We start from the raw sequence: 18,014 nt of genomic DNA, 5'->3' as shown, positions 1-18,014 counted from the left end.
CATATTTTGTTATACAATCTGTCTATGGCTGGGGTCCACCAGACAGGATGCTTTCCCTTTGTGGAGAGTGTCTTGGTCTTATATGGGATTGCATGATCCATGCATTCTCAGAGATGTCTGTAGAAATCATTTGTGAAGGGGTCAGCATTGTGGGTTGTGTCTTCCACTGGCCCAGTGGGCTTAAAGGATACCATGTCAGTGTTACGAAGTGTAAAGTTTGCATTTGAAATGTTATTCACTGTAGTCGTTTGTGCTGGTGGTGAAGGTGGGATATGTATATCCAGGGCAATTAGTTTGTGGTCAGCTCACAGTAGTTGATGATGTACCCCATACAGTACCTCGATACAAACCCCCAAAGTGAGGAGGTGCTTTGGACCTGAATCAGTGTTCTGACTGCTGGGGTTTGGTAGTATGTCGTATGGAGTGTGCCAGGTACTGTTGCACAGTTGTTGGCTGAGCACTGATACCTGGCCATTTACATGTGTATCCACCAATAGACAGACAGAATCTATATATGTGAGATATGTTGTATCACAACAGTCGAGTAGCATGTGTAGTATGTGTGCCAAATTCTGCTGACATATTTTGCTGATATCATGTTATTTCCTTTTTCAGGAACATGGCTCACCAGCGCAATCCAGCGTACTCTGCAGCTGAGGATGAGGAGATACACCAGAGCCTGGTGTGGGATTATGCAATACGTTTTCCTGCACCAGCCAGAATCAGCAGGAGAGGGCTGCACTGTGGCAAGACCTGGTCCGTCGGGTAAATGACACAGGCACGCATAATAGGACATATGAGCAGGTACGACATCATTGCAGTGATTTAATCAGAAATGTCCATCAGCGTGCGTCGGATATCCACAGGCAACAGGTTGCCACAGGTGGTGGGGTGGCTACACACCCCCCACTCACCAGACTGGAGAGACTACTCATAAGTGTTGTGGCTCCAGCCTGCCAACAACAACAGCAGCAGACCTGCATTATGATGGAGGCCGGAGCCACACAGCAGCAAGACTATGAGCGTGCAGGTAATATGCCATATTTATAGTTGACTGTTGTGTACACTAGTAGTTAATGCATGTGTGAGGTGTGTCATTGGTTTGTAGCTGTCATCATAGTATTTAATGTGCAAGTGTGGTATTCTCAATATCAGCAGCTGACCTGTGAAAGGCGACTGTTGTACTACTGACCTGTATCATACTCAGTAACAATGGCACAGTTATGCCCACTGACATTAATTTCCTCACTTCTGCAGGTCCCTCCAGTATAACAGCAATGCAGCCTATCCATGCTGGTGAGTGTGTATTAATACCTTTAATAGTCTTGATAGTAATAGTAATATTAGGCTCACTGAGTAGTGCTCTGTGTATGCATGCAGGTGTGTCTGTGTCTGTGTGTTGATATCTCGCATACTGAGTAGTGTGCAAGTGTGCAACTGTGTGCATGTGTGCACGTGTACATGTGTGCATGTGTGCATCACTGGTAACATTGTGTAGACATTGTAAACTGTGTTTCCTGTTTCCCTCCCACAGGTTCTGGTGCTGCTCTGGTGTCAGGCAGCAGGGAACCTGAATCAGGTGCCACGGGTACGGATAATGATGATGACATCTGTGTAATGGCACAGGAAGGTATGCCAGGGTCTGTCATTGGTCAGCCAATTGACAGTACACAGCTGTCAACCCCATCAATGTGCACAGTTATCCTGCCAATACACCCTTTGTCACCAATGTCCCTAGGTGATGGACAGGATACAGTGGGCATTGACCAGGGTAATGTGGTATCTGTGGCACATGCTTCCCCACACAGCAGCCATGGGCATGGCCCTGAGATGGTACCACACAGACAGATGTCCAGGGGTTCTCGTGGGAGCATCCGTGGGCGTACTGCCCCTGTCAGACGTGCCCACAGAGGTCTTACAACCTCAGCTATGTTTTGGGCTGTCATGCAGGCACAGTCACGTATGGAACGGTACACCAGACAGGGTCTGAGGGACCTGAAAGCATGTCACACAGCCATGACTGACAGAATGCGTGACATTGCGGCTGCCATCCGTAATTTCACAGATGTCATAGACAGACGTTGTGGGGACATATTAGATCGGTTCCACAACTACATGTCCATGAGCCAGGGCGATGGTGGACGGTTGAGGCGTCAACATGGGCGTATGCCAGCAACAGCAGCAGCTGGCAGTCGTCGCAGACTACAACAGGGCCGTGGCCGCCCCCATAGTGCCAGCAGCAGCCCCAGCAATGCTGGGTCTGTGCTGTCATCAGACCGCCCCAGGAGACCACGTGCACGTGGCTCTGGACAGGCCCAACAGGGATCTGTGTCAATGAACACCTGCTTCTGATGACAGTACCCAGTCTGGATTGGTACCGGATACGGTCCATAGCACCCCTGCAAGGCACAGGTACTGTGTCCATGGCCAGAGACACTGATTTGTATGACCTGGCAGGTACAGTCTGTGGCTGTCCACGAACACCAGTATATGGCAGCCATGAGGTGGAACTGTGTGCATCCATACACACATGCGAATTGACAACACCTAGGGCTACCGCATACATGCACACAATGCATCAATATTGCCCCACCTTGTACTGCTGTCCCTCACCAACACACATACACATACATGTCAATTGGTGGTATCGGTGGCAGACTCAGGCATACTAAGTTCACACCCTGTGCATATGACAAAACTGTGCCACCTCCTGCAATCTGTAACATCAGTGCAGGTACAGGTTAACATGTTGCTGATGCACAGGGTGACTACATAGACGTGTAGTAATAGTATCATGTTGTTAACAGTACTGTGTGCTGATATAATTTAATTTTCTGGGGTGGAGCATGTCCATTACTCCTGTGTTGGACATGGCCCTGTACAACAGGCATACAATGCCTCTGTGTAGGCAGTATGTGACTGCATTCAGCTGGGGTGTCTACAGCCAGGCAGCATATGACATATATTTGAGACCCTTTATCCTCTTGGTGAGGTACCTTTGAGGTCTTTCTAACTGCTGCAGGTGTCAGGTAAGGTACATCCCAAATGAGGCATTGTACTAGATTATGGGTCTGATAAGAGAACAGTATAGGGGCACAATGACCTCTGTTGACGTAGATGTGAATCCTTTCATGATACGGTGTCCAATATAGACAGTTTTCCTAGCCACGTTGGCAATGTGAGTGTCACATAACAGGTTACTATCCACTTGTGTCCCTAGGTCCCTGATTACTCCTTCCATACATAATGGTTTACCACCTATGTGGTAATTTGTGAGTACCTTGTTTGGTATTTGGTGAGACATTCATACTGTCCAGTGTCTTCAGGATGGCTGGGTGGGATTCCTGTGTATGAGAGTGTGGTCTGTAGCATGCTACAGACTGTACAGCAGTTTTGCCTACGGTTAGTTGCACATGGGTGGTCTCCGATGCTTCATGCATTGTCAGTTACCTGAACGTATGGGTGTCTGTGCTGAATATGGATACTCCCCCTCCTTTTATGTTTTGGTCCAGGTTTTGGGGCCATAACACATGATATGCGGTATAACCTGGTAGTGCTGGTGTGCTGTCAGGAGGCTTGCTGCAGGTTTCTGTCACTGCATGGACATCAATGGTCTCCATACTGGGGAGGGCCTCGGGAGCATGCATATTGAGGTTTACATGTCTGGCATTGGACAGCATTACCCTTATGTTTCTTTCCACTTATGTTTTCTAGGGTGGTGGGTTAGTCTTTTCAGCCTTGCCTACAAAAGGCTCTATGGAGGTGGCAAACGCCTTATCCAATATCCAGACGCCCAGGGGTAACAGGTGCAAGCCATCCCTGGAACAGCAGCGTGGCTTGTCAAGCATGACATCCCAAGCAGACAGACACTGGATCCCCTTGGAATGACACCAGTAATTGTGCCACTTGTTAAAGCTGATCATTCTGTGTTTGTACTGTGGCATCATTCTTGGTGAGGGTAGGATGCTGCAAATGGTCAGTGTCATACCGGCCTGGACTACATAATCGGAGAGCTCATCTATGTCTCTTTTCATGTAGTCCGGGGAGGTACATCTCAGGTCATTCACGCCAGCATGGACAATGACTGCATCATATTTCTACTTGCTTTGGGGTGACCTGCATGCTTGTGTTATGTGGCGTATTGTAGCAGCCTACAGGCAGCTTACTGTACCCTTTCCCTTGTTCAGTCTGGTGAGTGGGACAGCAGTGTGTCTGACTATGGAGACACCTATTACAACTGTATCAGGCATGTTGTTTCTCCTTCTGGCCTGTGACTGTTTGGCACACCAGCTTTGTGTACTGTGTGTTGCATGTGCTATGTTTGGAGGTTGTGGTTGCTTGGGTGTCTGCTTTGGAGTCCTCTGTTGGTGTGGTGCATTTGTAATTAGGGCCTCCGGGAATGTTTCTCTGTGTTTATGTCTTTGGTTTGCAGTTGTGATAGGTCTATGTGGGACTGGGTTTGTGGTGTGGGTGGTTACCTTCTCTTCCTGACTAGTTTTGACAGTACTGAGTTGAGGGAGCTCAGCCTCCAGTTTGGATACATGGTTGCATCTCTCACATATATTTGTATTTCTTGGTGGGAGTTGAGGGTTGTCTGTGTACTTCGGGCAGGTGTAACATTGCCTCAAGATTCACAGATTCAACTTGTTGTAGCTGGCCTTAGTGGATTGTATGTGTGGACATATTTTATTGTCATACTACTGATCAGTGATTACTTTCCTTTTTATGTTTGCTCTATCATGTAGTAGCTTCCTCATTCTCTTGCATGGTTTGGTAATGGCTGGAGTCCACCATGCCAGATGCCTGCATGTATGGCATTGTGTCTTGGTTTTATTTGGGAATGCATAATCCAAGCATTCCTGGCAGTGTTCATGGAATACCTGTATAACAGGTTCTGAGGTGTGGCCCATATTTTGCACCTGCACAAGGCCTTTAATGGATTCCACATCAGTTTAGAGTGCAACTTTTGCTTTACACATATTTTTCACTGTGGTTTTCTGGCCAGGGGCTGTGGTCAGGATGTGTGTATCCGGTGTGATTACTCTATGGTCTGGTCTTACCAGTGAGGGATACACTTCTCATTTTGCCATCCAGTACCCATGTTGCTGATTATCACATCCAGTATGCTTACCCCTCTTGTGGGAGTGGTACGTTGTTCCTGGGCATTTTGGTTTATGGATTCTAGGAACTTTTGTCCAACAGTGTTGGAGCTAGTATAATGCTCCCAGTCTATGTCTGGGTATTTTCAGTCACCCAATATAATGTGGTTTGGAGGGCTTGATATATTCATGTATTCCAACATAGGCCAGGTGCAGTTCCTGGTGTTAGGACGGTAGTCTGTAGCAGGCTATAAACTGGGAGGCAGTTTTAGCCACTGTTACTTGACCATGGCTAGTCCATGCTGCTTCTTGTTGTGGTACCAACATGGGGGTGTGGTTATCCTTGACAATTATTGCTAGTCACCCTCCTTCTGTAGCTTGTTCCATGTTTTGAGGCTGTACAGCACAGTATGAGGTGTAACCTGGTAGTGTTAGGGTGCTTTTGTGAGCCTTGACCCAGTTTTCTGTTACAGGACAGATATCAACATTATCCATACTGGGGGAGTTTAGACTGCATGCATCTTGCTGTTTAGAATTCTGGCATTGGGTAGCATTACATCTAGGTTCTTATCCCTTGTGATACCTATGGAGGTGGGTTTGTGTTTTGAGCCTTACCTATTCAGGGCACACTGTGGGTAACAACAGCCTTTGCCAGTATCCATAAGGCCTGGACTGATAGGTGCACGCCACCCCTAGCAGGTGGAGCATCATGTCATGCTCAGCATGTCATCCCAGGCTGGCACACATTGGATCCCCTTTGACTAACTGCAATACTTCAGCCAATTATTGCAATTGATCATCTCATCGTCATATTGTGGCATCATGCTTGGTGAGGGTAGGCTGTTAGTCAGGGTCATCAAGTGTGCATATACTACATGGTGTTACATTGCTTAACACATGGCATTCATGCCTCAGGTGGTGCTGCAGGGCTGTCTCTGTCGGATGCACATACTATACTCCCTGTACATGTTTGAGAGCAGGTTATGTCATTTTAGGCATCCCTGTTATTATATGAGTGAGTCAGAGAGGGGTATCATTCCCAGGGTTCCTACTGAGCCAGTGTATGTGCTATGCATTGCCTCTTTGCCAAGGCCAGGGCATACTGGGCATGCCTCCTTCTGCCTACTGGGGCAGGCTCAGGTTGTTCCTCCTCCGAGTCACTCTCTGCCTGTGATGGCCTTGGCAATGGTGGGGGGCTGTTTGGCCCAGCCCTATGCTGGTCCTGCTGCAGCTGTTTTCACAAGATCATATTATGTAGCATAGCACATACCATGACAATTTGGGTACATGTAGTTGGTGAGTACTGCAAGGCTCCACCAGATGTGTCCAGACACCGGAACCGTGACTTGAGCAGCCCAAACACACGCTCTATTACATTACGTGTTTGTGTGTGTGCCTCATTATAGAGTTCCTGTTCAGGTGTGTGTGCATTTCTGATGGGCGTCATCAGCCACAGCTCCAGTGCATAACCTGCATCCCCCACTAGGTGTCCATGTGGGATGTCCCCATTGGCAAATGTCTGGTACAGCTGCGTCAAATGCCAGATATGGGAATCATGGTAGCTCCCAGGGCAGCCAGCACACACATTCATTATTATGCCCTGGGCATCACACATGACCTGTCAGTTGATGGAAGGGAAGCCCTTGTGGTTAATGTAGGCCCTACCCTGCTCACCGGCTGGTGCTTTGATGCGTATGCGCGTGCAGTCTATTGCACCCACTACCTCAGGGTATTCCGCTATTTGCTGGAAGAGACGCATATTGCTGGCCAATACCTCACGGGCATTGGGGAAATATACATGATCGCTGACATGGCATCCAGGAACTGGTGCAGTACCCTGGAGGCTGATGCCTGTGATATCCCCATCATATCACCAGTTGGTCTCTGGAAGGTACCTGTTGCTAGTATTCTTAGGCCAACACATACCTTGGTTTCCACTTGGATGGGTTCCCCTCTGTTGGTTCTGTGTGTGAGGCGTGGCCTGCACAGCTCGACAATTTGCTTTGCTGCAGGAGGTCTCTGTCCACTCTATAGCGCTCTAATATCTCCAGCTCATGTAACCCGTGGTAGGTGACCCTGGGCCTGTACACTCTTCTCTGTCTCCTCACTGTGGGTTGTCTGGCACAATTTGCATTGTCACCATCCTCAGCAAGTAGCCAATGTCTCCTTATGACAGCTATGGCAGCCCCTAGCATTTCTGCTCTGAGTTCAGCTTTTTCAGTTTTCACTTCTAATAGCTTACTCCTGTCTTGCAGTGTCTCTTGAGAGAAACATCCAGCACTGCTGTTTGCAGAGTTTTAAGTGCTTGGCTGAGCTACTATTCTGCCTGTGTAATTGCCTGCTTCTAATTGTTTTCACCTGCTAGCTCCAGCAGTATTCCTTGCTAGCTTCCTACTAATTCTGTTGCTTCCTTTTTCCTTTCTGTTTCCTCAGGGGGGAGCAACGCGCATACCAGCAGAAACACGCTCACAGTGGCTTACACATGTGCACACATGCTTACACGGTTCAGAATCTGCTTATTCGGGTTAAAACATGCACACACCAGCGCAAACAGACTTACAAGTCTGCCAATAGGCTCCCACATGCTCAGTCTGCCTTACAAGCGAGCACACTGCCCTACTCGCACCTCATGGCGTGCACACGTGCGCATGCATGCCAAGCAAGAAACTTTGGTGTAAGCAACAGTGTACGCCTTCCATTTCTTGACTTTCCCATGCTTATCTTGCGGCACTCCTCTTTCCCTGATCTGTGTATAAGCAACAGTGTACACCTTCCATTTCTTGACTTTCCCATGCTTATCTTGCGGCACTCCTCTTTCCCTGATCTGTGTATAAGTAACAGTGTACACCTTCCATTTCTTGACATTCCCATGCTTATCTTGCGGCACTCCTCTTTCCCTGATCTGTGTATAAGTAACAGTGTACACCTTCCATTTCTTGACTTTCCCATGCTTATCTTGCGGCACTCCTCTTTCCCTGATCTGTGTATAAGTAACAGTGTACACCTTCCATTTCTTGACTTTCCCATGCTTATCTTGTGCCACTCCTCTTTCCCTGATCTGTGTATAAGTATCAGTGTACACCTTCCATTTCTTGTCTTTCCCATGCTTATCTTGCACTCCTCTTTCCCTGATCTGTGTATAAGTAACAGTGTACACCTTCCATTTCTTGACTTTCCCATGCTTATCTTGCGGCCCTCCTCTTTCCCTGATCTGTGTATAAGTAACAGTGTACACCTTCCATTTCTTGACTTTCCCATGCTTATCTTGGGGCACTCCTCTTTCCCTGATCTGTGTATAAGTAACAGTGTACACCTTCCATTTCTTGACTTTCCCATGCTTATCTTGCACTCCTCTTTCCCTGATCTGTGTATAAGTAACAGTGTACACCTTCCATTTCTTGACTTTCCCATGCTTATCTTGTGGCACTCCTCTTTCCCTGATCTGTGTATAAGTAACAGTGTACACCTTCCATTTCTTGACTTTCCCATGCTTATCTTGTGGCACTCCTCTTTCCCTGATCTGTGTATAAGTAACAGTGTACACCTTCCATTTCTTGACTTTCCCATGCTTATCTTGCACTCCTCTTCCCTGATCTGTGTATAAGTAACAGTGTACACCTTCCATTTCTTGACTTTCCCATGCTTATCTTGTGGCTCCTCTTTCCCTGATCTGTATAAGTAACAGTGTACACCTTCCATTTCTTGACTTTCCCATGCTTATCTTGTGGCACTCCTCTTTCCCTGATCTGTGTATAAGTAACAGTGTACACCTTCCATTTCTTGACTTTCCCATGCTTATCTTGCACTCCTCTTTCCCTGATCTGTGTATAAGTAACAGTGTACACCTTCCATTTCTTGACTTTCCCATGCTTATCTTGCGGCACTCCTCTTTCCCTGATCTGTGTATAAGTAACAGTGTACACCTTCCATTTCTTGACTTTCCCATGCTTATCTTGCGGCACTCCTCTTTCCCTGATCTGTGTATAAGTAACAGTGTACACCTTCCATTTCTTGACTTTCCCATGCTTATCGTGAGCACTCCTCTTTCCCTGATCTGTGTATAAGTAACAGTGTACACCTTCCATTTCCTGACTTTCCCATGCTTATCTTGTGGCACTCCTCTTTCCCTGATCTGTGTATAAGTAACAGTGTACACCTTCCATTTCTTGACTTTCCCATGCTTATCTTGTGGCACTCCTCTTTCCCTGATCTGTGTATAAGTAACAGTGTACACCTTCCATTTCTTGACTTTCCCATGCTTGTCTTTTGGCACTCCTCTTCCTGATCTGTGTATAAGTAACAGTGTACACCTTCCATTTCTTGACTTTCCCATGCTTATCTTGCACTCCTCTTTCCCTGATCTGTGTATAAGTAACAGTGTACACCTTCCATTTCTTGACTTTCCCATGCTTATCTTGTGGCACTCCTCTTTCCCTGATCTGTATAAGTAACAGTGTACACCTTCCATTTCTTGACTTTCCCATGCTTATCTTTGGGCACTCCTCTTTCCCTGATCTGTGTATAAGTAACAGTGTACACCTTCCATTTCTTGACTTTCCCATGCTTATCTTGTGGCACTCCTCTTTCCCTGATCTGTGTATAAGTAACAGTGTACACCTTCCATTTCTTGACTTTCCCATGCTTATCTTGTGGCACTCCTCTTTAAATGATCTGTGTATAAGTAACAGTGTACACCTTCCATTTCTTGACTTTCCCATGCTTATCTTGCGGCACTCCTCTTTCCCTGATCTGTGTATAAGTAACAGTGTACACCTTCCATTTCTTGACTTTCCCATGCTTATCTTGTGGCACTCCTCTTTCCCTGATCTGTGTATAAGTAACAGTGTACACCTTCCATTTCTTGACTTTCCCATGCTTATCTTGGCACTCCTCTTTCCCTGATCTGTGTATAAGTAACAGTGTACACCTTCCATTTCTTGACTTTCCCATGCTTATCTTGCGGCACTCCTCTTTCCCTGATCTGTGTATAAGTAACAGTGTACACCTTCCATTTCTTGACTTTCCCATGCTTATCTTGCGGCACTCCTCTTTCCCTGATCTGTGTATAAGTAACAGTGTACACCTTCCATTTCTTGACTTTCCCATGCTTATCTTGTGCACTCCTCTTTCCCTGATCTGTGTATAAGTAACAGTGTACACCTTCCATTTCTTGACTTTCCCATGCTTATCTTGCGGCACTCCTCTTTCCCTGATCTGTGTATAAGTAACAGTGTACACCTTCCATTTCTTGACTTTCCCATGCTTATCTTGCGGCACTCCTCTTTCCCTGATCTGTGTATAAGTAACAGTGTACACCTTCCATTTCTTGACTTTCCCATGCTTATCTTGTGGCACTCCTCTTTCCCTGATCTGTGTATAAGTAACAGTGTACACCTTCCATTTCTTGACTTTCCCATGCTTATCTTGCGGCACTCCTCTTTCCCTGATCTGTGTATAAGTAACAGTGTACACCTTCCATTTCTTGACTTTCCCATGCTTATCTTGGCACTCCTCTTTCCCTGATCTGTGTATAAGTAACAGTGTACACCTTCCATTTCTTGACTTTCCCATGCTTATCTTGTGGCACTCCTCTTTCCCTGATCTGTGTATAAGTAACAGTGTACACCTTCCATTTCTTGACTTTCCCATGCTTATCTTGAGCACTCCTCTTTCCCTGATCTGTGTATAAGTAACAGTGTACACCTTCCATTTCTTGACTTTCCCATGCTTATCTTGCGGCACTCCTCTTTCCCTGATCTGTGTATAAGTAACAGTGTACACCTTCCATTTCTTGACTTTCCCATGCTTATCTTGCGGCACTCCTCTTTCCCTGATCTGTGTATAAGTAACAGTGTACACCTTCCATTTCTTGACTTTCCCATGCTTATCTTGCGGCACTCCTCTTTCCCTGATCTGTGTATAAGTAACAGTGTACACCTTCCATTTCTTGACTTTCCCATGCTTATCTTGCGGCACTCCTCTTTCCCTGATCTGTGTATAAGTAACAGTGTACACCTTCCATTTCTTGACTTTCCCATGCTTATCTTGTGCACTCCTCTTTCCCTGATCTGTGTATAAGTAACAGTGTACACCTTCCATTTCTTGACTTTCCCATGCTTATCTTGCGGCACTCCTCTTTCCCTGATCTGTGTATAAGTAACAGTGTACACCTTCCATTTCTTGACTTTCCCATGCTTATCTTGCGGCACTCCTCTTTCCCTGATCTGTGTATAAGTAACAGTGTACACCTTCCATTTCTTGACTTTCCCATGCTTATCTTGCGGCACTCCTCTTTCCCTGATCTGTGTATAAGTAACAGTGTACACCTTCCATTTCTTGACTTTCCCATGCTTATCTTGCAGCACTCCTCTTTCCCTGATCTGTGTATAAGTAACAGTGTACACCTTCCATTTCTTGACTTTCCCATGCTTATCTTGCGGCACTCCTCTTTCCCTGATCTGTGTATAAGTAACAGTGTACACCTTCCATTTCTTGACTTTCCCATGCTTATCTTGCGGCACTCCTCTTTCCCTGATCTGTGTATAAGTAACAGTGTACACCTTCCATTTCTTGACTTTCCCATGCTTATCTTATGGCACTCCTCTTTCCCTGATCTGTGTATAAGTAACAGTGTACACCTTCCATTTCTTGACTTTCCCATGCTTATCTTGCGGCACTCCTCTTTCCCTGATCTGTGTATAAGTAACAGTGTACACCTTCCATTTCTTGACTTTCCCATGCTTATCTTGCGGCACTCCTCTTTCCCTGATCTGTGTATAAGTAACAGTGTACACCTTCCATTTCTTGACTTTCCCATGCTTATCTTGCGGCACTCCTCTTTCCCTGATCTGTGTATAAGTAACAGTGTACACCTTCCATTTCGTGACTTTCCCATGCTTATCTTGCGGCTCTCCTCTTTCCCTGATCTGTGTATAAGTAACAGTGTACACCTTCCATTTCTTGACTTTCCCATGCTTATGTTGCGGCACTCCTCTTTCCCTGATCTGTGTATAAGTAACAGTGTACACCTTCCATTTCTTGACTTTCCCATGCTTATCTTGCGGCACTCCTCTTTCCCTGATCTATGTATAAGTAACAGTGTACACCTTCCATTTCTTGACTTTCCCATGCTTATCTTGCGGCACTCCTCTTTCCCTGATCTGTGTATAAGTAACAGTGCACACCTTCCATTTCTTGACTTTCCCATGCTTATCTTGTGGCACTCCTCTTTCCCTGATCTGTGTATAAGTAACAGTGTACACCTTCCATTTCTTGACTTTCCCATGCTTATCTTGCGGCACTCCTCTTTCCCTGATCTGTGTATAAGTAACAGTGTACACCTTCCATTTCTTGACTTTCCCATGCTTATCTTGCGGCACTCCTCTTTCCCTGATCTGTGTATAAGTAACAGTGTACACCTTCCATTTCTTGACTTTCCCATGCTTATCTTGGCACTCCTCTTTCCCTGATCTGTGTATAAGTAACAGTGTACACCTTCCATTCCTTGACTTTCCCATGCTTATCTTGTGGCACTCCTCTTTCCCTGATCTGTGTATAAGTAACAGTGTACACCTTCCATTTCTTGACTTTCCCATGCTTCTCTTGTGGCACTCCTCTTTCCCTGATCTGTGTATAAGTAACAGTGTACACCTTCCATTTCTTGACTTTCCCATGCTTATCTTATGGCACTCCTCTTTCCCTGATCTGTGTATAAGTAACAGTGTACACCTTCCATTTCTTGACTTTCCCATGCTTATCTTGTGGCACTCCTCTTTCCCTGATCTGTGTATAAGTAACAGTGTACACCTTCCATTTCTTGACTTTCCCATGCTTATCTTGCGGCACTCCTCTTTCCCTGATCTGTGTATAAGTAACAGTGTACACCTTCCATTTCTTGACTTTCCCATGCTTATCTTGCGGCACTCCTCTTTCCCTGATCTGTGTATAAGTAACAGTGTACACCTTCCATTTCTTGACTTTCCCATGCTTATCTTGTGGCACTCCTCTTTCCATGATATGTGTCTGACATCTGTCATGTAACTCTGACCTCCAATGAACTGCATTTCTTTCTGCCATTCCCCCCTGTGATGTCACCTATCTCCTACTCTATTCCTCCCCCTTATGTATCTCTTACACTACTCAAACTGTGCTCATTTGCTATGTGGCAGTGGAATTCAGTATCCTAACACTCATTTACATCAGATTGCCTACTAATGCTTAGTTACATGTCTTAGACTCAGCTTCCCCCCTTAGCAACCACTAAACGGTGGCCATGTTGTTTTTGGTCTGCTCGTCCCTGCATTGTAAATCCATGTATTGCATAAAACCCACAACTGTGGGTTTATAACCTTCATTTTTATGTTTTATACAGCGCAGCCTGTTTGCGCAAGACTGTGCTGCGTTTAAACATTGGCGATCTCCGAAAAAAAAAAAATGTATTTCTTATATTTGCATCGGGGTACCTTGCCAATGGCCACATATTTGACCATTGGCATGCTGCCTGACACATATGCACCCTTTATTTGGAGCTGACATGGCTCCATTGTGTTTTTTGCAGAAACGTACTCAGTTGTCAACTGAGTACATTTCTGCAGCTAAAACGGCTCTTAACGGACTGCTTTGGGCTTCCTGGATCGCTAATCTACCTCATTTGCATGCCTTTCAGCTGCAAGTGAGGTGATTAGCATATCCACTCCCACTCCATGTAAGAGACATTTTAGCTGGTCTCTTACACGGAATTTAGGGCTGTTCCTGGATCGCAAGGGCTGCATGGAGTCTTACACTACTCTTAGACTCCGTGCAAGCCTTCGTGAATCCTGCCCTGTGTCTTTAAGGAAGAGATGTAGGACACCAGACCCTGCGTTCCGACTCCCTCTGAAGCAAGATCCCACTGTGTTAAGAATTACATATACTACCAATTAGTCATTAACCCTGACTTAATTTTTCCAAATTCTTAGTTTTTTAACATACCTTGATTGAAATGGACTCCTTTTGTAAGTACAGGCATAGTCCTTATAATGTGTATATCTTCATGTGTGCATATACTACATGATGTCAGAGATAATCTTTTATGACATCAGAAGAAATGTTTTCATTTTGGTTTACAATTTAGGCTGTCTGAGGTGTTTCAGGTTTTCCATGAGTTTACCTATAAAGCTTTAAAAGTATTGTTACACACAGGCACTGCATAAAAATCGAGTATTTCTTTTTTTCCCATTCCTGTAAAATGTCTTATTTTATTGCTTGAACATTGTATTTCTAAACAGAATTGTCTCAAATTTAACTTTCAAGCATATTTATCTCATTGTCATTTTCCAGATAACAACCATCTTTAGACATTTTTCATTTTCTGGTTTGAAGTGAGAAACTTCAAGGAAATTTCTCAAAAAATGGAAACTACTGAATCAATAATATAAACGGCATGGACTTGTGAAGAGAACAAGACATACAGTGTGGAACATTACATGATGTGATGAGTTTAGGAGTGATTATACTTTGTGATGACTTTACAATAAATGAGCGAGAAATGCACAAGGTTTCTGTCTCAAAATACAAATTTCAAGCATACCGTGACCCAGTGAAAAGACTGACCATATATAAGGCAAAAGTGAAGCGGTTCAAGGGGTCAGTTAATGCTTAGCTAATTAAAATGAAGCACATAGCATAAGCCTGAGTGTGGAGTTTGGCAAATTGTTATAAGCAATTAAAAATGTTCAATTCAAAGGCAGAATAGTAAAGGCCATTGAATTGGCACTCGATAAAACAACTGTGTGTTATGCAGAACAAAGTAAGCTTTCAAATAAACAGCTTAAATGTATGACTGAAAATTTTAAAGGGTATAGAATAAAGGTTTCTAAGTGAGGAAAAGGGGCAAAGTAATACATTTGGATACCTCTTGGCATCCAATATGAAATCTCATAATAACTGAGCAGCCAGAAACTATAGCCATCACAAGCAGTGTACCTAAAGGCATAGGACAGAGCATCACAAAACATTTACTAGAGTCTGCACTAAGCAGTCAATATATTAGAGGTGAATAAGCAGAACAAAAGTATAAATGTTAAATCAAAGACAAAAAAACTAAGCACAAAAACGGCAAATAAATTAATTCTGTTTCGCCCTTTTTCGACAACATATACTAGACTGCATCAGGCTAAAAAAATAAATTGAGTCAAAGTCAAGTCAAACTAAACTTCATTGTCATTCAGATCACACAACTTGTGCATCCCTGAATGAATGTTGTTATGCCTTCTCAAAGTGGGGGCATTTTCACTCAGAGACCATCTGTATTACTACAGACGTGACACACGTTATTGACTTAGACTCTTAAATTACTATACATATAAATTACTCAGAAAGGGGAACTTTTCACGGTATTCATTATTGCACATTTAGGATTAAAAACTTACTAAAATCAATGACTAACAATCTGATATCACTCATTCACATTTGCAGGACGGCTAGCTTTCAAAACACATTTGATGTCAATTATGTCACTTAAACCAGTGACTCATATAATAGGTTCATAGGTAGGTACTAGGCTATGGCTCAAGGGCCTATGCAAGTCTAGCCAACAAGGTTCCCTGGCTTACACCACCCAAAAAAGTTATTTTCCTGTGCCACTGTCGAGTACAGACACAGAAGTGATCCTCAGGGTATATTTCCTATTTCCCATCCATTCATCAAGATTTTTCTTGAACAGTGCTAATGAAGAACTTTGCTTGACCTAGATGGGTAGCCTGTTCTGGAGTATGGGAAGTCTCTGGGACAGGAAGCTATCCCTCCAGCATGTCCTGTTTATTGTGGTGACAAGGTGTAGGTCCCTAAAGCATCTAGCTTGGAGGGATTGGGATTTCTTTAGGTGTAGCATGTCCAACAGCTCTGGGTTTGACATAGGTTTATATGTTAGGCAGAGATCACCTCAGAGTAGGCGATATGCTATGGAATAAAGCTGGAGTTTTTTGAGGCGGTCAGTGTAGGGCATTTGTTTGAGGCCAGTAATCCTCTTTGTGAGGTACTTCTGTGGCCTTTCCAGCTGCTGCAGATGTCTTGTGAGGTACATTCCAAAAGGGGCGTTGTACTCTATAATGGGTCTAATGAGTGTCGAGTAGAGGGGAACAATGACCTCTTTTTTCCTGAATGAGAATCCTTTTATGATGAGGTGTGCCATGTAGAAGGACTTCCTGACTACTGTGGCAATGTGACTATCAAAGGAGAGCTACTGTCCACCTGGGTCCCAAGGTCTCATCACACATTCAGTGTTATGTAGATTGCTGCCTATGTGGTAGTTCAAGGGTACAGAGTTTTTACCAAAGGGGATGACACTGCACTTTTTGCATTGAGCTTGAGGCCATGGCTCTGACACCAGGCATCTGTCTCAGTGAGGCCTTTCTGTAGGATGTCCACATCAATTGAGGACTTGACTATGGCTCCTAGTTTGCAGTCATCTGCGAACTTCATTAGCCAGAGGCCTTCTGTGTTAGCCTGTACTTCAGAGAAGTAGATACCAAACAAGAGAGGTCCCAGGACTGAACCCTGTGGTACTCCACTTGTCACTGGTTTGAGGTCAGATTTGGAGTCTGCAACTTTTACAGTGTGGGTTCTGTCAGTGAGCCAGTTGGCAACCCATCTTGTGATGTAGGGATTTATAGCTAGTTTAGTGAGTTTAGCTATAATTCCAGAATGGGGGATGGTGTTGAAAGCCTTGGTGAGGTAAAGATAGGCTGTGTGAACCACCTTACCCTCATCTATGGCTTTGGTGACTGCCTCAAAGAAGTTGATCAGGTTCAGGAGGCATGATCTACCTTTCACAAACCCAAACTGGGTGGGATCCAGAGTTTGGAGGTTACAAATGTCTTTGTTTATGAGTTCCATGATGATACGTTCCATGGCCTTGCAGACCAGGCTCGTCAGGCTAATAGGTCGATAGTTCCCAGGATCAGTGGAGGCTTCCCCTTTGTGGAGTGGTATAACTGTTGCTGTGCCCAATTCAGTGGGCACAAAGCCTGATGAGAGGCTATTATTGAACATGGTGCTTAAGTGGGGAGCCAGTTTGTTCCGAAGTTCGTGTAAAACGCAGCCTGGGATGTTGTCCAGTCCCATGGATGCTGTTTTTGGCTTTAGAGTGAGCAGCTTTTACCTGTATAGTTGTGATTACAGGGACTGTGCATTTTTCCTGTATAGATATGGGCCCTTTAGGGGGTGAGGGGGGTAAAGTTAGCACTGAACCTATCTGCCAGGATGTTGGCAATATCAGTTGGTTCTGTAATTTTTGTGCCGATGTGCTGCAACACAGAGCAGATCTGGGTGTTGCCATCGAGATTCTTGACATAGGTATAGAATGCTTTGTAGTTGTCCTTAGAAATATTGCCAATTTTGTTTTCATAGCTAGCTTTGGAGGATCTTATAAGGGATCTCATCTTCTTACTGAGACTGACCAGGGAGCTCCTCCACTCATTTTATTTTACACTCTTTTGCAACAGTTTCTTCCTTCTGTTGTAGAGTTTGTTTATGGCAGGGGACTACCAGATTGGCTTCCTTTTTTTGGAGGATAGTGTCTTGGTTCTGTTTGGGATAGCACAATCCATGCATTTGTGTAAGTGCTTATAGAGTGCATTTGTGTAGGATTCAGCAGTTGTAACTGTATTGTCCATCTGCATGGGTGTCATGAAGTTCACCACTTCTGTCATAAGAAGCATGAAGTTGGCTTTGGAGAAATGTTTTACCGTGGTTTCCTTAATGGGGGGTGGGGGCGGGATGTGGATATCAAGGGTGATAAGCTTATGGTCGGATCTGACCAACGAGGAGTTGACTTCAGGTGTGGAACACCAGTCACTCATGTTGGTAATGACTAGGTCTAGGATATTGTTGCCCCTGGTAGGGGTGTGGATAAGTTGATCCAGGGCACTGGAGTTT

The sequence above is a fragment of the Protopterus annectens genome, chromosome 13.part0 (assembly GCF_019279795.1).
Source record: "Protopterus annectens isolate FY-2018-M chromosome 13.part0, PAN1.0, whole genome shotgun sequence".
Classification (NCBI taxonomy): domain Eukaryota; kingdom Metazoa; phylum Chordata; order Ceratodontiformes; family Protopteridae; genus Protopterus; species Protopterus annectens.
Note: the sequence above shows the minus strand (reverse complement) of the source record.